Raw genomic sequence first — 27990 nt, forward strand, 5'->3', positions numbered from 1 at the left:
CAAGGAATGCTGGTCTTTGTAGTACAGGAAGTGCTTGTATGCGGAAATGCATTGTTCAGTGCAAACCCATCGCAAATGCACAAGCAGAGGTAAACAAGCTCAGAGACACAGCACAAAAGCACACTTTTAGAGCGAGGAAGAAACCGTCCGCTTCATTCATGTGGTGAGTGACATGAATATCAAGTGTTTTTTGACAGTTGAGAGTAACAAGCGGAAATAAGGTCCATTTGAGTCATGACGCCGTGTGTCACCGTACACAGTGGATTATTCAAATGCCGGAGCAACTCTGTCCGCTCAATCAAGTAAACGGGATATTCAGAATGTTTCAGAAATCAGAATTCTGACTTTAACCCGAATATTGACTGCATGTAAATGTAGTCACTAAGGTGCTGGGGACAAAATGGGTGAGGAGGCACGGGCGTCGTAAAATTGAAACGTAGTAGGTCACATACGTCGTAATGTGAGGACTACCTGTATTACATTGCTATATTACTTCGTAAATGTGATATACTACTGTACCCCCATCACTGGTGACGGGCGTTAACAAGTTCATGTTCAGTCAGTAATTTCATAACCTTTTTCAGCTCTGCTTTTTCCCCCACAAACACGCCGGCCCATTCCCAGTTTTGCATTTCAACGGCGTTGTTGACGGGCACAAATTACGTAGATGCAAAAAAGCTTATTTTGAGCTTTCGGCTTGGTATTTTCTTGCTGGGATAAACAAGATACATATCTAAACAGATGTTGCTTGGATGTCAGCCCACTTCCCTCCCTACTTAGTCTGTCTTTTTTTTTTTCCCTCACCTATCGTCTAACGTCAGCGAAACGCAGGTCTGGCAGTGACGGACTGAAAGACCGGTCCGTCATTCTGACAGAATACCCAGCTCTAACAATTTGATTAAAATCTACATCATACGGTGTCATACGGTGCTCAAACAGCTTTAGACACATATAAACTCACATTAGGGATTCAACGATTCACTCAAACCCTGATTCGATTCGATTTTCAGTTCCCGATTTTTAGTAGTAGTAGTAGATAGTTTATTCTGTCATCAGTCATCATTACCATCCATAATATATGCACAACATAACAGTTACAATCATATGTCCCATGACAGAATGGCACAGGCAGAAGCTAAAGCTTATTTAAGCCTGGCTTTTTCTCCCCCTTAAGGCAATGTAAAACTGCATTTACCTATTTACATTTTATACAAACACAAGACAAAACAAAATAGCAATAAATAAATAATCGTCTAAATCATTCTCTGCAACTTTCCTAAATAGTTTGCGAACAAGTTTTAAAAAAAATAAAAGTGATTCACAGGTTTTCCAATGTATATTTGCATCATTCCAATATTTCACCCCGACAATAGAAACACATCTCATTTTAATTCCCTTAACTGCTTTTTGCACAGGATTTCAAAGAGCTTTTGTATAGAGTGAGGAAGAGATTTGAGGAAGAGATTGAGTTTTTGCTTTAAACATTATTTGCATGATTTTATAACCAATGAATGAGTGGCAAAATGCACTTTTCTGTAAAATGCAGTTTCATTATTCAACTTTATTCTAAATACGGTGGCCAATGTATGAGAATGGTTGTTGTAATGACGATGTCTTTTTTTCTCTCGCTGGGTGACACTTCGTCACACGTCACATATCAAATAATGTTTTTCTCATTCTGATTGCTGTAGTTAACACCTTTTTCTCATTCTGATTGCTCTAGTAGTTGGCAGTGGTACACCAGTACTTACTGCAGCTCAAAATGTCACATCATTATGGAATAACAGCAGAGACATTTAAATGACATAAATATTCCCAAAAATCAATGTAAGTCTATCCATAATTTTTTGTTCTTTATTGTTAAATATTGTCGTAGAACATAATTATGTTTTGCAGAAGCTGTATTTACCAATTTAAAAAAGATGTTGTTCACAAACGCTGTCTATCTACACAATTGGTCTGTGAGAAGAAAGTGCAGATTTAAAGCATTTTTTGTAGGATAGTAGGATATCATCAATTTATCATTATCGAGTTTTTTAAAAAACAAATATCGAGATTTTTTTTTTTTTTGCCCATATTGCCCACCCTTATCACTAAGTATAAAATGAACTGCGATGTATCACTATTCTCAGTGTTTATTTTACGGGTAAAACATTGACGTTTAAAAACAATGCTTAAAAACAAAAGAGACAGTCTTTTGAATGGCTCTCTTAGGTGAGCGGCTCTCTTTAATGAAACTATAGATCCCATCACTATTCAAAATTAAGGAGAAGTGATTATGCTCTCAAACCATCACATGACAGGTACATGTATATTGAAGAAATTCTCTGTTGTGAGGCAGGATTTCATCTGACACACTGCCACTTTCAGTCATGGTGCCCCATTGCTATGACAAAACAAAAAGTCTGAAGTAACAGTGAACTGAACACATTTTTAATTTAAAAACAAAGTTATTTCAAGCCATGATTTTTCTCATTGCTTCCTTGGCATATTGTCAACAACATCTAATGGGAAAAAAAATCATATAGCACACAAACTAACATTCAACATTGTCACCTGACAGGAAGACCTGAAAATGCTGCTAGCGGCTTACAAGAGCTTATCATGGACAAAGGCAGCAGACGCCATTACTAAAACATGAAAGAGAGACACATGACTCTTTGCGTGCACGCATGCAATGCATTATGTAGGTTTTTCCCTCCCCAAACATCTCTTGCCATCCACCTCTTTTTCATTTCATACTAACAGCATTTGTTGAAATCTAAAACTGTCTTTTAGGCGCATATTAACTAGAAAGCAGTCAGTAGAACACAAAGCTAAACAATACAGAGTGATGATAAGGAAACATTTTTGTCAAATATGCCTACTAATTAAGGAACATTCGTGTACAGCATTTATTACACAAAAGACTAAACGTTTTAAAGGTGTGACAACCTGCCAAATGGTCAATAGTGCCGCGCAGTTCATTTTGTGCTTTCAGGAAGGAGTATATGCACATGCAATGGTGTGATTTATCAAACCTGGTAAAAATTATAATAGCTGATTTTGCATCTTTAAATACAAAAAGGCAGGTCAGCATGCACAGCCATGGAAGCATGGCACAGGCAAAAATTTGAGGCACCAGGGAGAACATTTCTGCTAGTGTCAACATGTTAAACAAAAATTATCGCAACATATTGTCTATTGAGGGTTGTGATTTTGGAGCTTCTGAATAATCTAAGGGATGACTTGTAGCCAATCACAAGAAGGATACCATATTACCTGACAAAAGTCCTTTCAACTCTGCATTCCCCTGCATATGGTAGGGCTGGAGGATGAAGGAAATATATCCATGATTTTGATTTAAGATTAAAATCACAATTATTTAAAGTGTTGTACCGACCTCTTGTGGAGAAAGTGTTATTTTTTTTTAGTTTTTATGTGTTTTGACCCTCGAGTGCTACCGTAATGCATGGTAATGCAGCCAATGCTCCTACATCGCTAATCCAAATTGTTGAAGCCTGGAGAGCGAATATGTCAAAAGTCAACCTTCTTCTTTAAGGCCTGAAGGTTTTCTACGGCCCCTGAGATGATATTGCTTTATTATTAGGTCCGGCCCTGTGGATAGTAGATGTAATTGGGTCCTTCGTGTCAGCCGATAACGTCACATTTTAAAATATATTGTAGCGTCTTCCAAGAACACAGACATAGTTGAAATATCACATTTTTATTAGTCCAACCGGCTACTGTGGACCGCAGCTGACGCCAATACAGTACGACAACCGTTCAGTCAAGCTCTCCTCTTCGTCCTCCGCCACTATCGCTCGCATAACCTCCCATCCAGCGAGCCGCGCGATGAATTCATTAACCTCGGAAACAACACAACCCGGCAAAATACAAATTCGACCACAACACAGATAACCAAATTCGTTACACTATTTCTGTAATATTTTTCTTTGCATCTGTGTTTGTCACCCCCTGGCTGTTGTGTTTGCTAAATAAAAAAATAAAATAAAATAAGGAACATTACCGCTACTTTTGCGAGGATCGTCCTTCGGTCGTCTATGTGCCGACTAATGACTTCACATCACTGTTTCGTGGCTTTCAGAATCGAATTGTGGTGAAAAGTTATTCGGAGTAAAACACGCTTTATTAAGAAATCTCACGTTGTTTTACTATTAGTAATTGTTGACATTTGATATTGATATGAATTCATTGAGTTTTGACGTAGTGCTGAGATGTCCCACACTGGGAGCAAGCATTGAACGCTATTCGAGCGCTAAGTGTTGATAGTGAGTGACTTTTTTTTTCTCTTTCCTCCTTCGACACAGCTCGTAGTTTGTTCGTGCCAGCAAACTCAGTAGGTGCAGATTGCCCCTGTTTCACCACGTTTGTTTTTGTGTGTAAATGTTTAAAGGCGAGTTTAGTCATTTAAGTTCGTGTCAGGTAACAGCTGTACATAATAGCATAAATAGTGTAATATCTGTTCCTTGTTTTGTGAATGTGCTGGCTGGGCCTATGAGTAGTGAGTGACGTCATAGCGAGGGGACGAGGAGGTTAGGAGGAAAGTTGGGAAAAGAGCGTGGGGTATGATTGAGCGCATGGGCGTGAGTTGTGGCCACCAGCAGCTCGTGTGAATGTGTTCTTTTTTCCGTGACGATCTGTTAAAACGACGATCAGACTGCATCAGCGACTGTGTGCATCTTTGACCAATTCGAGGGGCATTACATTTGTGTGTGTCAGAAGTTTCGGATTCACTCGTCGCACGCTCGGCTTTGAGGATGTTCGGCGATCCCCTTATTCGACGAAAGGTGAATGAAGAAGCTGATTGCGTGATTGATATGCCTGAGTCAAGTTGCACCGAGAGCGCCATAACGCTGCTGTTCCGCGCCAAGATGAGTGTGAGCCCGCCAAAACGGGGCTACGCTATGACGGAGCGACAGCTGCCGCCGTGGACGAGAATGTGAACGTGCATGGCGGTGCTCTGGGCCTCGCGTGGCCCGCTATGAAGGCACTTAAATTCTCCGGAAAGGGAAGTTGGGAGGCGTATAGAGCACAGTTTGAGTTGGTGGCTGATGCCGCGGATTGGCCGAAGAAGACGAAAGCGGTGCAGTTGGCGCTTTCGCTGACGAAGGATGCCACATGCTGTCTGCTGCTGCTGAGCCCTGAAGAGAGACTCGATTACAGCGCGCTGGTGGGTGCTTTGCAGAGGCGCTTTGGGGAGTTTAATTTGAGAGACTCCCTGCGCTGTGAGTTCAAAGCACCGTGATCGACATCCGGGGGAGCCGCTCCGTTATCTCGCGCATGAGATCGAGACCCTGGGTCGGCGCGCGTAAGCTGGAATGCCAAATGAGATACAAAATTAGCTGATACGTGATCAGTTCATCCAAGCCCTCAGACCAGATGAGCTGCGGCTGCATGTCCAGCTTGCTCACCCGGCAGCCCTGGAAGAGGCGCTTGCTCTCACCACGGAGAGGGAGATTGCAGCCAAGGGGGCGCTGCAGACGTTTCGGCAACGTCGTTCCCGGAAGGGGAGGAGCGCAGACCGGCATGGGTGGAGGAGCTGGTGTGTGCAATTAATACTCGCTCAGCACAGCATGAGGATGGAAGTGGCCGACGTGCACGCCCTGTTGTCTGCTGGGGGTGTGGACAGCCAGGTCACCTTCTGCGGCGCTGCCCAAAGTTGCTAAATCAGCAGGGAAACGAAAAAGGGTCCGTGTAGCCCGGATGACGCGGACCCCTCCAGTCGTTAACCGGCAGGTGCAACCTGCATGTGCTGGCGCTATGTGCAGGGACCCCTATGTCCAGGATGAGACCGTTGTAACGGTGGGATGGACTGACGTAGGGGACCCCAGTCATGTTCGCGTGCAGATTGGGGACACTTCTTGCACAGCCCTGGTGGACACTGGGTCCTCAGCCACGAGTGTGAGGCCTGACGTTGTGCCAGTGGGAACCGTCTTAGAATCGACCTTTACAAAACTGAGGACAGTGACCGGTGAAACGGCCCCCATTAGAGGCAGAGGGACATTTGTGTTTGTTTTGGGGGGTTTGTCGACGACTCACTCAGCTTGGGTGGCGGACGTGAGTGACCCATGTATTCTGGGTCGGGACTTTTTGAAAGCTGCAAAATGTGTGGTGGATTTAGGAGCTGGGGTGCTCAACCTGCCGAATGGTCACCGTGTGGGGCTGGTACTTCGGGGGTAATCATCAACACTGCTGACCTTGCAGCAGGTAAGCTGCAGGTGGGGATGATCCTACCCAGCCCGACCAGGGTAGCTGCAGCACCAGCTCCTAGGCAGTCGACGGTAGATCGGGTAGAGTTCCCTCACCCCGTGACGGATGGCCCTTGGGGGGGGGGGGGGGGGGGGGCAGTGACGGCCAGCCCAGCCATGCCAGGGAATGTAACCCCGGGTCGCCTAGCAGAGAACCGGGCAGAGGCGATACAGTTCATTTGGGAAAAGAACTGTGATGGCTTGGATGTCGAGCAGCGGGAGCAGCTGTGGCAGGTGCTGTGGGACTTTGAGAGCATTTTTGCCCTCAGTGAGAATGAGGTGGGCCTCACTCACTTGGTTGAGCACCACATTGACACCGGGGACGTGCGACCAGTTAATGTGCGGCCCCGACGCCTGCCTCTGGCCCAGCAGGAGGCTGCGGATCAGGAGGTCCGTGCCATGCTTGAGGCGGGAATTATAGAGCCTTCCGACAGCCCGTGGGCGTCTGGCGTGGTCATGGTTCCCAGAAAGAAAAGTACCAGACCAGACGTGGTTCTGTGTGGACTACAGGCCGCTCAAAAAAGTGACAAGGAAGGACTGCTACCCGCTCCCGCGGATAGATGAGACGTTGGATCTGGTCTCTGGGTCTGCGTGGTTCTCATCGCTCGACCTGCGCAGTGGCTACTGGCAGGCCCCCCTCACCGCTGAGTCCAGACCTAAGACAGCGTTCTGCACCCCCCCCGAGGACACTGGCAGTTTAAAGTAATGAGTTTTGGACTCTGCGATGCACCAGGAACGTTCAGCGCTTGATGGACACAGTGCTCTCGAACATTCCGCGGCAAGAGTGCTTGGTGTATTTGGACGATGTCCTCGTCCACGGTGAGTCCTTCCAGACTGCGTTGGAGTCTCTGAGGCTGGTGCTGGGTAGAATTGCTGCGGCTGGACTGAAACTGCACCCAGAAAAGTGCCACTTTATGCGGCGAGAGGTGGAGTTCCTGGGTCACCGAGTGAATGGAGACTGCATCAGCACACTGGAGGAGAAGGTCAGCGCCATCAAAGACTGGCCAGCCCCAAAAGATCAGAAGCAGCTTAAGAGTTTTTTGGGGGCTTTCCTCATATTACAGACGGTTTGTGAGAGGATTTTCTTGCATCAGGGCGCCCTTGTTCCAGCTTCTTCAGGACAACCAACCCTTTTTGTGGACGCCGGACTGTCAGGAGGCATTTTCCAGCCTGAAAAATGCCCTCATCAATGCTCCTGTTCTCACTCCACCTGATCCAGCCTTGTCTTTTGTGTTGGATACGGACGCTAGCAATGTCGGCATGGGGGCGGTGTTGTCACAGGTGGGGCTGGAAGGTGAACGAGTGGTGGCCTACTTCAGCCGCATTTTCAATAAGAGTGAACGACGATACTGTGTCACCAGACGTGAACTGCTGGCCGTTGTTTTGGCTGCGCGTCATTTCAAGTACTACCTATGCGGCGTTCCGTTCACCATCAGGACGGATCATGCTGCGCTGCAGCGATGATGTCGTTCAGGGAACCAGAAGGCCAAGTGGCACGGTGGCTGGAGGAGCTGCAGGCGTTCCACTTTACTGTGGTACATCGGGCTGGAGCTCAGCACCTCAATGCTGATGCACTTTCCCGGCATCCATGTGCTGTTGGCGCCTGCAGCTACTGCGACCGGCGGGATGCCAGGGAGTTGGAGCTGTGTGGGGAGGAATTTTTTTATTTGGCCCTCAGTCCATTAGACTTTGACACCCCGGCTATAGAGTGTGATTTTGGCTACAGAAATATCTGTCTATGAGTATACTATTGTAAGTAGTGTTTGATATAAGTTACTAGTCGCAAGATAGCGCTAGCATCGTCTACATAAATTAGCAATATGCTAACGGTACACTAACGGTTATGCTAACGGTTGGAAAAGATCACGGTTTTTAGGGTTTGCAGCTAATGTCGGTGGCTGATTCAAGTCTATATTGTTTCAAACTATTTATAACATGATTGTAATGTGTCACTATGTTTTGTATATTACAGTTTTACAGTTAACATCCAGTAAAGTGCCAAAACAGCAAGAAGCTTCCTGGTCTTAATTGGAAAAGCTGTTAGCTATCTGTAAAGCTAATTGCTAAACAATAGGGAAGACAGAATATGATTATCCATTAATTTCAAAACTTTGTATTTATCCAACTACAAAAACTCAACTACTAGGGCTGTGCAATATGGACCAAATTTTGTACAATATATATATATATATATATATATATATATATATATATATAAGTATATAAATAAATAATGTAAAACCTTATTAGTTACTGTCTCAACTCAAATGGTTTTAGGAAACCGATTGCAAAGATTCATTGAAGTTTAATTTAAAATTAAAGACGTATTTGATTTGCCTACAAATAACTCAAGTGTTTACTGTTTAAGTTACACAAGTGAAATAAGTTCAATGAACTTGCACAAAAAATATGTTGCATTTATCCGAATAGATTTTAAACGAGTCAACACAACTATGAATGAAGTTATGTCTCTTTCACTCAAATGTTGCCATGTAGGTTACATGTACTCAGTTGTATTTCATTCAATAAAATTATTACATTGTAGTAGTGACATCTTGGAGCTACACAATCCATTTGAGAAAACTGTCATGTCATGTCATCTTCCAAACCGCTTAGCCTATACAGGGTCGCGGGGAGGTGCTGGAGCCTATCCCAGCTGTCAACGGGCGAAGGCAGACTACACCCCGAACTGGTCGCCAGCCAGTCACAGAGCACACACAGACACCATCACTGAGCGGGAATCGATCCCACGCTGCCCGCACACAACGCAGGCGTGTGTACCACTACACTATCAGTGACCTGCCATTTGATAAAACTGATTGCAATAATTCCTTTAGGTTCAAATACCTCAAACAACTTGAAATCTGACTTGCCGACAAGCAACTCAGATATTTCTTGTTTAAGTAACACAAATGAATCAAGTTAATATTCCAATTGAATTTAATTCAATGAACTTAAACCAATTAGTGAGGTGCATTTATCCAAATGTATTTGAAATGAGTAAACCTAACTTGTCTATATAAAGTACTTCAATCCTTTAGGCAAATGTTGCCCCTTGAGCCATATACTGTGGCAATTTATAGATAATACATTTGAGGAAACTGGTTGCCTTAAAGCATTTATGTTACATTGACACAATAGACACAAATACATCAGTTAGTAAATACATTCCTTCCAAAAGAAGCATGCAAAGCATTTCTTCCAAACTGTAGCGAACAACTCTGAGTACAAACTGGCAGCACCTGGTCACCTACAAGTGCTCTATATATATTTAAAATTCCCACGGTGAATTTTACGCTGAATATTTTACTTAAATTTTACTCTTTACTGGGACCAAATAGTCTTTTTAGAGTAAAACGTACTCTACAAAATTTACTGTGTGCATTTATTTATTTATTTAAAGCTGTCTAACTCTATCATTCACCTAAACCTGCCGTACACCAAAAAACTCAGTCAAACCTAGGGGTGGGCGATATGGGCAAAAAAAATCTTGATATTTTTTTCCAAAAAGTGGTTTACGATAATTTGACGATATTCTACAAAAATATTTTGAATCTGCACTTCCTTCACAGACCAATTGTGTAGATAGACACGTTTGTGAACATCTCTTTTAAATTGCTAAATACAGCTTCTGCAAAACATAATGATATTCTACAACAAAATTTAACAATAAAGAACAAAATATTATGTATAGACTTACATTGATTTTGGGAATATTTATGTCATTTAAATGCCTCTGCTGTTATTCCATAATGATGTGACATTTTGAGCTGCAGTAAGTACTGGTGTACCACTGCCAACTACTAGAGGAATCAGAATGAGAAAAAATGTATTTGATATGTGACGTGTGACGAAGTGTCACCCAGTGAGAGAAAGACGTCGTCATGACAACACCCATTCTCATACATTGGCCACCGTATTCAGAATGAAGTTGAATAACAAAACTGCAATTTTCCGAAAAGTGTATTTTCCCACTCATTCATCGCTGTGATATGTAGACTTGTGACTTTATTCATGTTGGCTGCATCCTGTCGTCACACTAATAAGCCGTCATAGTTTGTGCAACATTCCTCGGGAATACAGGCTAGTTATGAATGATGAGGACTAAAAGTGTGTAAACTGAATGTTAACCGCTCATCCAGGATGTCACGTTTGACTTGCTTGCTCGTGTGTGTGTGCGTGAGTACGTGCATGCGTTTATATTTGTTGGTTCAACTCGGCGACTGTTTTCTGAGTGTGTGTGTTTAAAGACACACTTGATTGGGCTGAACATCAACACTTATATCTTATAGGTCTGTATGAAAAGAATATTTCAGCACTAAAATCCCCCCCCTAAAAGAATCTGTAGTCATTTCTGGGCTTTTTGTGATGACTAAAGCCGCAAATTGGCCCGCCCAATTTTGGGGCGTGGTTTTCTTTCCTAACCATCACAGGCTGTCTACGTCTTCGCAGGGAGGCAAGCATTGTTATAAGATAAGATAAGAATGCCTTTATTGACCCCACAGTGGGGAAATTTTCATTGTTACAGCAGCAAAGATATAGGTCACACAGACGGCGGCATAATGTAGCCATTAATGTATAACATTGACGGCAAACATTCAGGATCAAACCTATATAAATATACGCAGTAACATGTGTATATACACATATGTATATACACACCAACGTACATCTACATAAAAAGTATGAGGAACTCATTTTGGCCTGTACATAGTACAGAGGAAAAATACTCTAAGTAAGTGACAGTGCTGCAGTGCTGTAGTGAAATGTAAGGGACAGCATTGGATAAAAATAAAACTAGACTAACACGAGTGGGGAATGTTGAGTATTGCACGGTATTACAGTAGTGGGGAATAATGGGTATTGCACGATAAGAGCTCAGGTGCAGGACTGCACTATTGCACTAATGTCCGCCAGTTTGTAGAGACTACACAATGTTCTTGTTAAAGAGTCTGACAGCAGCAGGCAAGAAGGAACGGCGGAATCTCTCCTTTGCACAGCAAGGGTGTAACAGTCTGTCACTGAAGGAGCTGTGGAGTGCTGTTAGGGTGCCCTGGAGGGGGTGGTCCGGGTTGTCCAGCATTGATGACAGGTTGGCCAACATCCTCCTGTCCCCCACCGAGTCCACAGAGTCCAGGGAGCAGCCCAGGACAGAGCCGGCCCTCCTGACCAGTTTGTCCAGCCGCTTCTTGTCCCGGGCCGAGACGCCGCCTGCCCAGGTGACCACTCCCTGGAAGATGACCGATGCAACCACCGAGTCATAAAAGTTCTTGAGGAGTGTCCCGTGAACCCCAAAGAGTCTGCTCTGACTCTTCCTATAGAGGGCGTCTGTGTTGTCGCACCAGTCCAGTTTATTATTCAGATAAACACCCAGGTACTTGTAAGTTGAGACTCTCTCAACATCTGTTCCCCGGATATTCACTGGTGCAGGTGAAGAGTGCTGGCGCCTACCGAAATCCACCACCATTTCTTTGGATTTCCCCGCATTGATCAGGAGGCGGTTCTGCTGGCACCAGTCCACAAAACCCTGAGTAAGTTCTCTGTACTCCCGATCATCTCCGCCTGTGATGAGGCCGACAATCAAAGAGTCATCAGAGAACTTCCTGAAGGTGACAGGTAAGGGTGTTGTAGTTGAAGTCCGAGGTGTAGAGGGTGAACAGGAAGGGAGCCAAGACAGTTCCCTGTGGGGCCCCCGTGCTACAGAGGAGCACATCAGACACACAGTCCTGTGTCCTCACATACTGTGGCCGGTTTGTGAGGTAGTCCTGGATCCATGTGGTGAGGTGGTGCGCCACCCCCGCCCGCTTCAGCTTGTCTCCCAGTAGGGTGGGCTGGATGGTGTTGCAAGCACTGGAGAAATCAAAGAACATGATCCTCACAGTGCTCCCCGCCTTCTCCAGGTGGGAGAGTGAAGTGTGGAGGAGGTAGATGATGGCATCATCCACACTGATGCCAGGCTGATATGCGAACTGGAGTGGGTCCATTAAGGAGCTCACCAGGGGGCGCAGGTGGACAAGGACCAGTCTCTCCAGGGTCTTCATCAGGTGAGACGTCAGCGCCACTGGTCTGAAGTGTGGAGCTCCTTCGGGTGGGGGGTCTTTGGCACCGGGACCAGGTAGGATGTTTTCCATAGCTGGGGGACCCTGCCCAGCTTCAGGCTCAGGTTGAACATGTGCTGGACAATTCCACACAGCTGGTCTGCGCAGGATTTGAGGAGCTGGGGGCTGATGCCATCTGGACCCGCTGCCTTCCTCGCCTTCATCTTCTTCAGCTGGTTCCTCACCTGAGATGTTGTGAAGGCCAAGGCTGGCCAGGAGGGAGTGGTGGCTATCTGGTGTAGCTGGGAGCTGGAGACTGTGGAGAAAAGGGGGGAGGGGGCGACACGCCCAGCAGGAGGAGTAGGTGTAGGCTGCAGCAGGAGAGACTGAGTGAAGGCAGGCATCTGATCGAACCTATTGAAAAAGAGGTTCAGCTCATTTGCCAACTGCAGGTCGCCCCCAGTCCGGGTCTTGGGTTGTCCGTGGCCTGAGATGGTCTTCAGGCCCCTCCAGACTCCCCTGGCGTTATTCTGCAGCAGCTGCTCCTCCATCCTCTTCCTGTAGGACCATTTCCCCTCTCTGATCCTCCTCCTCAGCTGGCGCTGCACAGTCTTCCGCTCCTCTATGTTGCCTGACGCAAAAGCCCTCCTCTTCTCCTTCAGGAGAGCTTTTATGTCTGGTGTGATCCAGGGTTTGTTGTTGGAGAAACACCTTACTGTCCTGGTGGGTATGGTGTTCTCCATGCAGAAATTTATATAGTCTGTAACAGTGTCCGTTAGACTACTAATGTCTTCCCCGTGAGCAGCGCTGAATACTTCCCACACAGTTGTGCTGAAGCAGTCCTTTAAGGCCTCCTCGGCCTCTCCAGACCATCTCTGAACTGTGCGGGTCACAGCTGGCTGCCTGCGGACCAGAGGTTTGTACACAGACTGGAGAGCCACCAGGTTGTGATCAGCTTTGCCCAGCGGGGGGAGGGGCAGTGATGTGTATGCCTCCTTGGTGTTGGCATAGAAAAGGTCCAGTGTTTTATTGTCTATGGTGTGGCAGGTGACATACTGTGTGAATGAAGGCAGAGAGGAGGAAGGGGAGGCATGATTGAAGTCACCAGAGATGAGTATCAGGGCATTTGGGTGCTGTGTTTGTAGCCTGCTCACTGCTGCAGTCAAGACATCACAGGCTGTGTCGCTGCTGGCAGCTGGTGGGACGTAGACGGTCACCGCGATCACATGACTAAACTCTCGCGGGATGTAGAATGGCCTCATGCCAACAGCTAGCAGCTCAATATCCCTGCTGCAAAGCTGCTCCTTAATCGTGATGTGCCCAGGATTACACCATCTATCGTTCACAAACACAGCCAGCCCTCCTCCTTTCCTCTTTCCACTCTCCAGCGTCCTGTCCGCGCGTATGATTTGGAAGCCGTCCAATTCTACGACCGCGTTCGGCATTAGCGCTGTTAGCCACGACTCCGTGAATAGCATCAGGCTAGCCTCCCGGAAGTCCCTCTCATGCCGGGTAAGCGCCGCTAGCTCGTCCATCTTGTTGGGGAGCGATCTAACATTCCCCATGATAACAGACGGGAGGACGGGATGGTATCGTCTCCTCCTTTCCCGGCGTTTAACCCCCGCACGAGATCCCCGTCTCTTCCTCCTCAGCTCACGGGGGATATCGGGTCTCGCCTCGGGAGCCGGCGCAGGGTTAGCACGGAGTGCTAACAGCTGATTCCGGCAGTAGACAATGGGGGCGCGGCTCCGAGCCAAGTCGCCGGACACGATCGCGCAAAAAATAGCCATCAGCAGCAGTAAGAATACCGCAGTTTGGGTGTCCATTGCTACGCAAGTTACGACTATCAACTATATGAAAAAGGTATGAGGTAGAGTAATATTAAGGAACAAAAACACACGAAAAGGCTCACCGATGAGCCGGAGCTACTGTAGCGGGCTGCCACTCGCGCGGCGCCGGATCCGGAAGAGTCCAAATTGGTTAGACTCCAAGGGAACGCCAGAGGCGTCTGAGAGACAAACTGTGCTTCTATTGCGGTAAAGCTGGATATTTGGTTGTCTCCTGTCCACTAAGGCTAAAAGAATAGGCTAATCAGGGATGGAGGACACACTGGTAAGCCAAACTACTTCTTCCCCTCGCTCTGCTTCCCATCTCATTTTCTCAGCCAATTTAACTTATAATTATAGTACTCGCCATCCTCAGGTTCTCATTGATTCCGGAGCAGATGATAATTTTGCAGATCAAACCTTTGTGAAACAAGCTAACGTTCTCATGTTTCCTAAATTTGTAGAAGCGGGAGACGGTAGATTAATTTTTCGAGTAACTCCTTGTACTGTTCCCCTTTCGGTCACAATCTCACGGAATCATAAAATATTAATTATATTTTTTGTTACTCCATCTCCCTCATGTCCTGCCATTCTAGGTCTGCCCTGGCTAAAGCTCCACAATCCACTAACTGACTGAATTGTAGGAGAGATCTTGGGTTGGAGCACCCACTGTCACTCGATGTGTCTTGGATCTGCGCTTCCTCAAGTCGACTTAAGAAACCACACTCCAACCCCGAACCCCCTGACCTCTCTAAAGTGCCGCCATTTAGCAAAAGATTTAGCTCATGCCTTTCCTCCACATCGACCTTATGGTTTTGCCATTGACCTACTACCTGACACTCACCTTCCATCCAGCAAGTTGTATAATTTGTCTCGGCCCGAGAGGGAGGCCATGGAGAATTGCATTGCTGACTCTCTGGTTTCTGTTCTAATCCGCCCGTCAACCTCCCCCGTAGGAGCAGGATTTTTTCTTTATATAAAAGGACAATACACTTCATCAATGTACAGACAACCGGGGCCTTAACAAGATAACTGTCAAAAACAAGTACCCTTTACCTCTCAAAGATCCCTCTTTCGAGCCTTTCTGTCAAGCTCTAATTTTCACCAAATTGGATCTCCGAAATGCTTACTACCGCATCCGTATCCGTAAAGGTGATGAGTGGAAGATAGCTTTCAACACTCCTCTCTGTCATTTTGAGTATCTGGTCATGCTTCACTAACGCCCCTGCAGTATTCCAGCGCCTTAGAGCTCTTCCGTAACATGCTGAACCGCTTTGTTTTCAACTGCCTAGATTATATTCTTATCTTTCCCGTTCCCTCGAGGAGCATCGCCAGCAGGTTAAGTTGGTCTTTCAGACTTCTTGAAAATAAAATTATGTCAAACCATAGAAGTGTGAGTTCCATATCCGTTCTGTAAGATTCTTGGGTTTCATCATCGCCAAAGGACCCCTTAAGCCAGACCCAGTTAAAATTGAGGCCGTCACCAACTGGCCTACTCTGAGCATTCTTAAGGTGCTCCAACGGTTCCTGGGTTTTGCAAATTTTTAACTCAACTCAAATACACCAAGTCTTCTTTTTGTTGGACCCCTGAGGCAGCCAAGGCTTTTGCCAGACTCAAGACACTTTCACGTTTACCCATCCCTCCAATTTGTGGTGGAGGTGGACGCGTCTGACACCAGAGTTAGAGCTATATTGTCCCAGAGGGATCCCAGCACCCACAACTTGAATCCCTGTGCCTTTTTCTCCCGGCAACTCAGCCCAGCAGAGAGAGGCCCAGATAGATACAATACAATATAATACAATACAAGTTCATTTGTATAGCGCATTTCACAACAGCTAGAGCTGTAACAAAGCACTTTACATACAAACAACAAAATAGCCATAATACAACAAATGAAATCAATAAATTAACATAAACACTAGGGGTGGGCGATATGACGATATTAGATCGTTAAGAGGTTTAACGTGTTCACGATCTCATAAAGCCAAAAAATCGTTTGATCGTCTACATGGCACATTCTAAACAGTTTAGCTCAATGGCGGCACAAAGCTGCTGACGCATATACCCGACCAACCAATCACAGCACACACAGTGCACGGTACGTGACATTCCCCGCCTCCCTGTTTGTTTGTTATAGCGGGAAGCTATAGCGGAAAGTCACCAGGCGAAGCAGAGTTGGTCCCGAAAAGAAACTCCACATCCACAGTGTCGATACGGTTTGGCTTTTCCTCGGAGGAGAAAGCGCAAACCAGTTATTTGCAAAGTTTGCAGAGACTCGGTTCGGATGTCAGCGCCGACAGCCAAAGCAAACGGAGATCAGACACATGGTAGCCAGAGGCAGCCGCTAGCTCCAACACTAACGCAACCCACGGTAACACAGTCATTTAACAAGAGCACTCCATATGGAGAAACAAGCTAGCAGTGTACAGAAGTAACTGAGGCAATGACTTATTACCTTGCTGAAGAAATGATTCCCATTAAAACAGTGGAAAACGAGGGGTTTAAAAGACCCTTCAAAGTACTAGACCTGCGTTTGAGCTGTGATCGTGATATGATATTTTTGCCAGTTCGCCCACCCCTAATAAACACTATCTATATACAATAGACACCGGAAAACAGCCAAAAATGTGTCAGTCTCAGGTCGGATCAAAAGCCAAAGAATAGAAATGTGTCTTCAACGGGGTTTTCAAAGAGGCAGAGAGGGGGCTTGCCTAACATCCAATGGAAGGTCATTCCAAAGGGAAGGACCAGCAGCCGAAAAGGCTCGATCCCCTCTAAGGCTCCCCTTAGGCCGCGGCACCTCGGGCAGCGCCTGGTCCACAGCCCTGAGGCTGTGGTAAGCTGCGTTGGAGTGGAGGAGCTCAGAGAGGTATGCTGGGGCCAGGCCATTTAATGACTTAAAGACAAATAGAAGAATCTTAAATTGAACCCTAAAATGCACTGTGACCCAGTGAAGGGAGGCCAGAATTGGTGTTATGTGCTCCATCTTCCGAGCTCCAGCTAGGAGGCGAGCAGCAGCATTTTGGTCTAACTGGAGATGTTTGAGAGAGCACTGGCCGACTCCAAAATAAAGTGCATTACAGTAATCTAGCTAGGATGTAACAAAGCAATGGATGACTGTTTCCTGATGAGAAAGGAGGGGCTTTACCTTAGCCAGCCGTCTAAGGTGAAAGAAACTGGATTTTACAACAGCGTTGATTTGCTGGTCCAATTTAAGATCACTGTCCAAATTAAAACCCAAGTTTGAGACTGTTGGCTTTAAATATGACGCCAGGGGGCCCAGGTCAACAGGGTGGGATGTAGAAGAGCCACTGGGACCGAACACCATAACTTTTGTTTTCTTTTCATTGAAATTTAAGAAATATAGTGACATCCAGGTTTTGATGTCCTCTATGCAGTACAAAAGTGGTCTTATGGAGAAAGCATCTTTTTTGCTCAACGGGACATAGATTTGACAGTCATCCACATAGCAGTGGAAGAAAATACCGTGTTTTCGGGGGATGGAACCCAGGGGCAGCAAATACAAAGAGAACAGCAATGGCCCCAAAATAGAACCCTGTGGAAAGGCCTAGATAGACCAAAACGACGTTGGCCAACTGTGACAGACGCTTACCTCCTGTGGCGCCCGGCTGGCTGTCGGCACGTCACAGTGGAAAAATACAAGGCAAACGACAGACAGCGACGCTGACCATTAAAGTACCTTCTGCAGATGTATAAGATGTAATACCCTTCTATACCATCGGGGGCTGTAGTCACTATTTCTCATTGTTAGAAAATCCAACCGGAAAGCTGTTGGCCGGGGGCGGATTATAAAAATGTAAACAATGCATTCAGCTATATACTTCGCTCACGATGAACTCCCACACGAAGCAAACCCTCACGTTCTTGACACGGTATTGTGAAATACTTAAATTGTCAACCCTCGCTCTTATACTTGTAAGAAGATTAAGGCATGGAAGGCGTGCTCCCTGTTTATCCGCATTTGTCACTTCCCGTTGGTGCTCCGAGCACTGATTTGCTAGCTAACAGCCAATCAGAGTGACCAAATGTCCCGACTGCCGACGCCGATTCAACATGCGTAAACGCCCCCAACACTAATGACACTACGACGGTGGTCACTATACCAATCAGACCGTGCCTTCAGATGCCACAACCTCCGACGTCGGTTTGGTCTATCTAGGCCTGAACACCATACAACAGAGGGGCAGAGCGGGACTCAGAGGAAACCTAGGCTAACAGAAAAATACCTGCCAGCCAAATAGGATCTAAACCACTCTAGAGCGCATCCAATATTGCCCACTTGGTGTTGCAAAACAAGACATACATAGTCTCCAATGTAATTTACCAGGAGGATGTCATTAAAAATATGTAACAGGGCTGACTGGAAAACCTCCATAACATTATGTTCATCCAAGAAAGATCTTAATTGTGAGTGCACCACTTTTTCCAGAATTTTATAAATAAAAGGCAGCATTCAAATCCAAATTTTGTTTACTAAAATGTGTAAACCATTCAAGTTAAAAAAAAAAAAAGTCATGAATGATATGCCTCTCTGTCATCAGGAGGATTCCCTCCATTAATGTCCGCAACACCTATGCAATTGGCATTATAGCACCGTTCCCAAAGTTGAACGGCCCAGATTCCAAGACGGGTTATTTAAGTATATGTACTCCATCATACAGTAAATGCAGCTTTTCTTTACCTCCCAAGCTATAGCGATGGTACTCTATTTGACCTGGTTGGTTAGGCATTTTTGTCTACTTTTCAGAAAAAAACTCCACTTGGAGGCTTTCAGAGAAAGGACGGACAAATTGAACACATGACATGACTGTTGTCATTTCACATCACAAAAGTACATACAAAGGTCATTATAGTCAACAAAAATGACTAAAACAAAGATAACTACAAAAAAAAAACCTCCACTGAAACTAGATAACAAAACTTTGTCGAAAAAAGAGAACTAATAGAGTGTATAACTACAAAAAAAATTGTTAGGGCATTATCTATTTATTCATTTATTTATTCATTATTTCTTTTATTTGTTGCCACCACCATGCTAACGCATGTACAGTTGAGCTTGGAGAGGGTAAAACCAAAGAAGCCTTCAAACGGGGGTAATTTTAGGTTTTAAATTGTGTACAAATCTTGAACTTGAATAAAAAGCCCCCCAGGTTACCTTGCCTGGAGAGTGAAAACTGTTGAGCGCAATTCTCCTCAATAGGTCACTATATCCAAACACACTTTTCAAGATGGACCCACGACTCATCGCAGCCCGTGTGAAAGTGTGAAGCAGTTGTCTGGTGATGACTGCAAAGAAGCAATGTCACTGATTAAATTAATCTCAACCTACTCGGCAAAATGGGCAAACAACTAAAATTGCCTCCGCACACTTCAAATGCGCGGGTTTGTTTACATTGAGCCGGAGTAACTATTTGAATTCATTTATGGCATATACCGTTATTATGGGTGCAGTTATTCGTTAAAAAAGGTCAAATGGTTGAAATAAAAGAAAATAATTAGGTGACAAAGATGATTCTATAATTTCAAAAACATTTAATAAAGGAATTAATAAATCATACAATAATCATGAGTCAATGTTGAACACGCCAGATGCGCACTACAATCAATAATTATGAACAATTGTGAAATAAAATGGTTACAATAGTCAAATAATAATTGGAAACGATTAATACGAATACTGATAAAAGATAATGATCAAATTGGAAAAGGACATCCTTTTATCATAATACTATGAAAATGATATTACTCATTGGTCTTATAAGCAAAACATTTTTCCATCCAAATCTGAACTCCCAATAATTGAGATGATCCAACAAAATCCAATTGTTAACTAGAGCTGCAAGCAGCTATAAAGGGCCCTCGCAGCCCTGGCAACATTGGGGTATCGGCATGTCGGGATGCTCGCACATCGGAATTGAATAATCGAAATTATAACAGATCAAGCTACAGCAGCTTTTGTAGTCAAGTTGAGTCCAAACCTTAAGATAAAATCAAAATGGCGGACTTCCTCTTAGGTTTTGCATATGGCAAAAAGAGGATTTTTTTGTAGTTCTCTTTCTGTTTTATATCCTATTAAATTTTCGTAGTTGAAGCGTGCAACCGGGGCCACTTTTTATAAATTTTCTAGGGAGCGGTAGCGAGCCATCTTTTAAAGATTGCAAAATTGAATAATAAATTATTGATTAATTTACCAGGCCTTCTATGTGTAAAAAATATCATGAGTTTTCGTGCATGTTTACATTCGCAAAATCAGCATTGTGTTATTGGAAAACGGTTCGTTACCATGGCAACAGCTTTTTGCGAAAAATCTCAAACTTCGTGTTTTAACATCATGAAGGCCTAAACACTCTTCCGAGCAAATATGAGGGAGATCTGGCTAAACTGCCATGAGAAAACCATGAAAGAATAATGTACTTCATTTAGCCAGTAGGTGGTGCCCTCACTACAATGAAGAGTTAGTTTGTAGATGTCTTCAGCTGTAGACTCTCATCAAATGTGTGAAATTTAGACAAAATATTATCATGTGGATTATAATACAGCTGCTTTAAAGTCAATGTGATGCCGAATTGTAAAGTAAATTCAAAATGGCAGACTTCCTGTTAGGGTTAGCACATGGATCCAAGAGGCTTTTTTGTAGGTCTTCGCCTGTTACATATACTACGAAATTTTCGTAGATATAGGTGAAACATACAACCGGGGCTTTTTTTTTTAATTCTAGGGGGTGCTAGCGAGCCATTTGTTAAACAATTGCGACGTAAAACAAAAAAAAATGGGTGTAAAAGTACTCACCCTGTAAACGTGCAAAAATGGTCCAAAATTGGACATTCAAAAATTCATACCTCACTTCCTGTACACTTTAGACCATGGCTGTAATGGACTTTTGTGTACGTCTCGGGGTGCTACACGTGCCTGCCAATTTTCGTAGGCCTAGGTCAAACAGGCTGGAATTCTATTTTGTTTTCCTACTCTAGGTGGCGCAACAGAGCCAATTCTTTTGCGGCGTTTACGGCGACTTTAAAATATCAAATTTTTCACCAAGTCCAATGAGACTGCAAAGTTTGGTGAGTTTTCGTGCATGTTTAGGGGTTTAAAAATGTGATCATTTGGTCGGAAAAATAACAAATAATAATAATAATAATAATAATAATAATAATTTCTACAAAAGGGCGGCACAGTGATCGACTGGTTAGCACGTCCGCTTCACAGTTCAGAGGCCGTGGGTTCGATCCCGGCTCAGGCCTCCCTGTGTGGAGTTTACATGTTCTCCCCGACCTGCGTGGCTTTTCTCTGGGTACTCCGGTTTCCTCACACATTCCAAAAACAAGCATGGTAAGTTGACTGGACTCTCTAAATTGCCCCTAGGTGTGATTGTGAGTGCGGATGTTTGTCTCTGTGTGCCCTGCGATTGGCTGGCAACCAATTCGGTCCTACTGCCCGAAGACAGCTGGGATAGGCTCCAGCACGCCCCGCGACCCTTGTGAGGATAAGCGGTATCGATAATGGATGGATGGATTCCTACAAAAACAATAAGGTCCTTGCAGCTTTTGCTGTTCAGGCCCTAATTATAATTTCTACAAAAACAATAGAGTCCTTGCAGCGTTCGCTGCTCGGGCCCTAATAATAATAATAATAATTCCTACAAAAACAATAGGGTCCTTGCAGCTTTCGCTGCTCTGGCCCTAATAATAATAATAATAATAATAATTTCTACAAAAACAATAGGGTCCTTGCAGCTTTCACTGCTCGAAAAAGACGTTTTTGTAGGTCTTACGCTGTTACATATACCACCACATTTTCAAAGATGTAGGTGAAACGTACAACCCAGAATCCTTCGTTAAAAAGGAATAATGAAATGAAAAGTTTGATGCTCAGCTTGATCAGCCCCCGTCATATAGTGTTTCGAAAACGTAAGATATTTTTCCATATTGTCCCAAGTGTTGAGATGGTACAACCCAAATTTGAAGTCAATCGGGTGAACCATCTCGGACTAGGGGGAAAATGTGTGACCCCTGTAAATGTGCACAAATGGTACAAAGTTGTACTTTCAAATACTCGTTACTCACTTCCTGGAAGACGAAATAAAAATATTTCAATAACTTTTCATCTTAAACATCTTTAGATGACGCATGCAAAGTTGGAAGATGATCAGATAAATTCTCTAGGAGGAGTTTGTTAAAATATGACCACTATGAAAGTCACAAAAAATTGTGACAATTGCAAAGTAAATTCAAAATGGTTTATTTTCTGTAAGGTTTAGCACATGGCTTTACAGACATTTTTGTAGGTCTTAGGCTGTTACATCCATCCATTATCTATACCGCTTATCCTCAAAAGGATCGCGGGGCATGCTGGAGCCTTTCCCAGCCGTCGCCGGGCAGTAGGCGGGGGACACCCTGAATTGGTTGTAGGCTGTTACATGTACCACCAAATTTTCATAGATGTTTATGAAATGTACAACCCAGAATCCTTCGTTAAAAAGGAATTATGAAACGAGAAGTTTGATGTTCAGCCCCCATCATATAGTGTTTCTAAAACGTAAACTATTTTTCCCTATTGTTGGTTTAGCACATGGCTATAAAATACATTTTTGTAGGTCTTAGGCTGTTACATATACCAGCAAATTTTCATAGATGTAGGTAAAACGTAAAATATTTTTCCCTATTGTTGTCCCATGTGATGAGATGGTACAACTCAAATTTGAAGTCAACCGGGTGAACCATCTCGGACTTGGGGGCAAATGTATGACCCCTGTAGATGTTCACAAATGGGCTAACGTTCTACTTGAGAACCCTCATCACTCACTTCCTGTACATGTTCGGGCATGGGTATCAAAGACTTTTGTACGTCTGGGGGTGCTACACGTGCCTCCCAGTTTTCATAGCCGTAGGTCAGACTTAACAGGACTTTCCTTTGATAACAAATTTGAGGGTTTTTTGGGCTCCCTGCAGTCCCCTGTACATGTTCGGGCATGGGGAACAAAGAATTTTTGTAGATCTGAGGGTGCTACACGTGCCTCCCAAGTTTCGTAGCCGTAGGTCAAACTTACCGGGACTTTGCTTTTCCTTGCAGCTTTCGCTGTTCGGGCCCTAATAATAAGAAGAAGAAGAAGAACTTCTATGAAAACAATAGGGTCCTTTCACTGCACGGGCCCTAATAAGAATTTCTACGAAAACAATAGGGTCCTTGCAGCTTTCGCTGCTTGGGCCCTAATAAGAATTTCTACGAAAACAACAGGGCTCTTGCGGCTTTCGCTGCTCGGGCGCTAATAATAAGAATTTCTACGAAAACAATAGGGTCCTTGCGGCTTTCGCTGCTCGGGCCCTAATAATAATTTCTACAAAAACAATAGAGACCTCGCAGCGGTCGCTGCTCTGGCCCTAATAATAATAATCCCTACAAAAACAATAGGGACATTGCAGCAGTTCGCTGCTCGAGTCCTAATTATTATGGAAAGGATTAACCTCAATAATAAAAGAGCATGAATTTAAGAAAATGATTAAAATAAATAAATTGGCTTGAATGCAATTAAAACATAAATGTGATAAAAAGGGGGGCGGCACGGTAGTCGACTGGTTAGCACGTCCGCCTCACAGTTCAGAGGTCGTGGGTTCGATCCCGGCTCCGGCCTCCCTGTGTGGAGTTTGCATGTTCTCCCCGTGCCTGCGTGGGTTTCCTCCGGGTACTCCGGTTTCCTCCCACATTCCAAAAACATGCATGGTAAGTTGATTGGACTGTCTAAATTGCCCCTAGGTGTGATTGTGAGTGCGGATGTTTGTCTCTCTGTGCCCTGCGAGCTGGCAACCAATTCAGGGTGTCCCCCGCCTACTGCCCAAAGACAGCTGGGATAGGCTCCAGCACGCCCGCGACCCTTGTGAGGATAAGCGGTATGGATAATGAATGAATGAATGTGATAAAAAGGAAAAATTAAGCACACACTGTGGACACACTGTGCTTAATTGTAATAATGCTGTCAGCACAGCGACAGGCCAAGGAACAGCGACACACCGAGGCAAAAAAATGCATCAAGGTACACTGACAGATTGCGCACCGCCAATTTGGGGCATAACGATGGATTGGAACTTGGCAAAAAATTCCCTATATCCACATCAAAAAAGTAAAAAATGTCAAGGATTGGTAAAAGAAACACCATTGATTTGAAAAGAACCATCACCAGGCATGTGTTTTTTTGTTTTTCATCATTCAAAACTGTGTGCTGGTCAGGTTGTACCAAATGGACTTATGGGACAGCATGGAGATCTTAAAGAACACTAAATGTGATATGACACCAAACAAAATCAAAAGATGAACAACCACGGAAGGGTTTGAGACGGTGGAGCAAGGTCTTAATGCCAAAAGACAAACTGTTTGAATCCCTGGTACATTTATATTTTTTGAACATTGTACATAATGTAATGAGGTGAAAATTTGATTTTAGTGGAGTGCTTGCTTTTTGATGAGTGAACATACTCTTAGCAGAGCTATCAGTACAGTTATTTATCTTTTTATCTTTTGTTTCCCGTAGGTGCAGCAACAAGCTCACGTCAGAAGGAAGGATTTAAAAGACATCAAAAGACGCATCTACAAAGTGCTTGATTGGTAGGCTGTGCACACTACTTTTGCAGGGTTTCCTCACTGACGCCAGTTGTTGAAGGTGCCTTATGTACAGCCCAAAATATTTTTACGGATGCAGTCACGAGCCCCTTCAATGTGAAGGAGAAGGGGAAAAGGGCAAGATGCTACTTGAAAATTCAAAGCAGTATGAAGCAATACAAAGTAAGTACATTTGTATATATGTCTGCAAACTGTAACAGCATTTACCCCCCCTCATTCCTTCTACAGTGATTGATCCATCAAACAAATAAAGAAGAAAACTACTTGGAACCAGGGGCGGAGCCATGGGTGGGCCTGGGTGTGCACAGGCCCACAGATAAGTTGATGCTACATTTTGAATTTTGTATTGAGCATTTTCAGCCATGATTTCACATTATTTTATCCATTAAAAATAATTTAGTATGTAAAAAAGAAAGTGACGTTATTTCTACGCTGGCCTCGACGTAGGAGCAAAGCTGTTTTTCCAGCGGCATTCTTGCTGGGTATATATACTTGGTGAGAGCATTGTATAACAGTTGTTATGAGAGTTAACGACTCGCAATGATTTCTGATACTTTGTAGTGTACACTACCTCTTCAAGTGGCTCATTTTATCCAGTTCCTCTATAGGATTTTTTGCTTATTGTTCTTAAGTTAAAATCAGAAGTGTATAGAAAACCCATTATGGTTTGTTAATTGCGAGTGGTGAAAAATAACATTTGAGTAATGTTTTGTTTCATGTGTTTTTTCACCCACAGCACATACCCAGGTGAAGTTCCCTGACACCAAAATACAAGATGTGAGGAGGATAATTAGAGAAAAAAATGTAATAATACTAAGCAAAACAAATAAATGGGGAAAAAAGGAAACAATTGAAATCCTGAACTACCCCTTCTAAATACAGAAATATTTGATATCATCATGACTTTTTTTGTGTACACCTTTACTTTTATTATATATTTGGAAATGTACAGTAAGATATCTTAAAATGTACTGTACAAGAATAATGGTGTATAAAGTGTCCTTTTGGCACACTTAAAGTATGAACCTGTAAACTAAAGTGTTGAATAGAAGTATACAACTTGTATACTAGTAGTATATAAATGAGTGTACTTGTAGTACAAACCTGTAAAGTATAAACCTGTAAACTAAACTGTGGACTAGAAGTATACCACTTGCATACTAGTAGTCTATTGAATGAGTATATTTACAGTATACTTTTATAAACTTAATTTGTTCCAATTTAGCATATAAAAAGTATTAAATTAGTATACTTTGTAGTACACACAAGTACATAGGTCAGAGTACACTTATATACTTATACACAAGTATACTTTATAACGTCAATCCATCCAGCCATTATCCTAACCGCTTATCCTCACAAGGGTCGCGGGCGTGCTGGAGCGTATCCCAGCTGTCACTGGGCAGTGGGCGGGTTACACCCTGAACTTTTTGCCAGCCAATCGCAGGGCACACAGAGACAAACAAATAACCGTACTCACAATCACACCTAGGGGCAATTTAGAGTGATCATCTTACCATGCATGTTTTTGTAATGTGGGGGGGAAACCGGAGTACCCGGAGAAAACCCATGCAGGCACGGGAAAACATGCAAACTCCAACACAGGAAGCACTGGACTCCAACCCGCAACCTCTTAACTGTGAGGCGGATATGATAACCAGTGCACCACCAGTGCCCACTTTATAACGTATACTTCTTACTACTTTTTCCTAATGGTATAGTGCCACGTGCACCCTGGTAGGCAATCACGACTTTAAATTAGCCTTTAATTCCCAAAGTAGCGTGTGTGTGTCATGGTTGTCTTGTATAAGTATAAAATAAAAGTGTGCTCATAAATTTACATACCTTTGCAGATCGTAACGTGAAATACTTTGAGAAAATGTGACTGACAACATAGCAGCCCTTAGCAAAAAGTAGTTTATCGAAGTATACTATAAGTAAACTTTTTTATACTAAAATGGAGGCAGTATACTTGAAGTGTACTTTTTACTTTTTATTTTCTAAACTTCACAGAAGTATGCTTAAATATACTTGGCTTATACTGAAAAGTATACACCAAAGTTTAAGATAAACATATGGAAGCTTCAAGTATACACGTTCCGTCTGTAAAGTATAAAATGTAAGGCTATATATAAGTACATTAATACTTAGAATTACATTTATATGAAACCGTATCGTCGCTGTCCTGTGAAAAACACGTATGTCCATTTTTGCCCCAATTTAAAAATTTTTATGTGAAGGAAGTTTCTGCATTACAGATATCATATTCACGTGAACATAATAATAAAAAAATTTTTAAAAAATTGACATGCATGTTTTTCACAGGACAGTGACGATATACTTCTTTCTGCCACAACGTGCTAATACCTAGCCTTGTCAGTATTGGTCCAATTACAGGAAAAGGAAATATGCTTGCATTCAGTTTATACGTTTAGATGTTTTTCACGACTGACAAGCAGTTTGCTTTAGTTTGTACACATTCAACATCATAGTACTGAAGTTTACAGGTTCACAATTGTACAGTGCTCAACTGTATTGTCTTTATTTACATTAAAAACACAGGAAAAGAGTTAGAAACATTTAACTTGACTTTATTGATAGAGATTTTGTCCCTCTCATAAGGGTTTGGCATTAGTGTTATGTCACAGAATCTTCTGTTTCAACAAGAACACATTTTGTTTTTAGACATTTCAGGTCAGAAAGCTGTAATGATTTCTGTTGTTATCTTGCCAGTCAACACAGTGTCTGATAACAATGGTCACAAGGTGGGGGGGGTGTCCGTCAGCTCGAGGGCGCCTGCTGATGACAACAGGCTCTTGTTTTTTGTTTAGATATATGTCTTTCCCGCTATTTTTTTTGCCCCTATGCTGTTGTATTTGTGTATTCCAAATTAGTAAACATAAAAAAAAAAATAAAACAAAGTGCTTCACTGCTATATTAGCGAGGCATTCTTTAAAATAACATTTGAGTAATGTTTTATTTCACCTGTTTTTTCTCACCCACAGCACATACTCAGGTGAAGTTCCCTGATCCACAATCCAAGATGTGAGGAAGATAATTGGAGAAAAAATGTAATATTAGTTATGTGAAACAAATAAATGGGGAAAATGGAAACAATTGAAATCCTGAACTACCTTTCTCAATAAAGAAATATTTGATATTGTGACTTCTTTCTTTTCATTTTACTTTTATTATATATTTGGAAATGCACAGTAAACTATCTTAAAATGTGCTGTACAAGT

General features: G+C 43.4%; 1 protein-coding gene and 1 long non-coding RNA gene across 7 annotated transcripts in view; one reads left to right on the plus strand and one right to left on the minus strand.

Moving 5' to 3' along the window:
• Positions 1 to 27990, minus strand: part of glra3 (glycine receptor, alpha 3) — a 199161-nt gene that overhangs the window by 170042 nt on the left and 1129 nt on the right. The window contains exon 2 of one of the 5 annotated variants that reach the window (XM_086032405.1): positions 27734 to 27774. The exons of the other annotated variants lie outside the window; for them this stretch is intronic. The gene's annotated coding sequence lies outside the window, so the exon portion shown is untranslated. The remainder of the gene's footprint in view (positions 1 to 27733; positions 27775 to 27990) is intronic. 5 annotated transcript variants of the gene reach the window in all.
• LOC147145438 (uncharacterized) lies at positions 54 to 27876 on the plus strand. 2 transcript variants are annotated; one of them, XR_015087035.1, is made up of 4 exons: positions 54 to 163; positions 24660 to 24910; positions 24977 to 25552; positions 27754 to 27876. It is a non-coding gene; the product is annotated as an uncharacterized LOC147145438 (long non-coding RNA). The 2 variants fall into 2 exon arrangements; XR_015087034.1 differs by lacking the exon at positions 27754 to 27876 and having other exon boundaries at positions 24977 to 25766.

Source organism: Filicampus tigris, chromosome 6 (genome assembly GCF_054856515.1).
Source record: "Filicampus tigris isolate MCC_2025a chromosome 6, RoL_Ftig_1.0, whole genome shotgun sequence".
NCBI lineage: Eukaryota > Metazoa > Chordata > Actinopteri > Syngnathiformes > Syngnathidae > Filicampus > Filicampus tigris.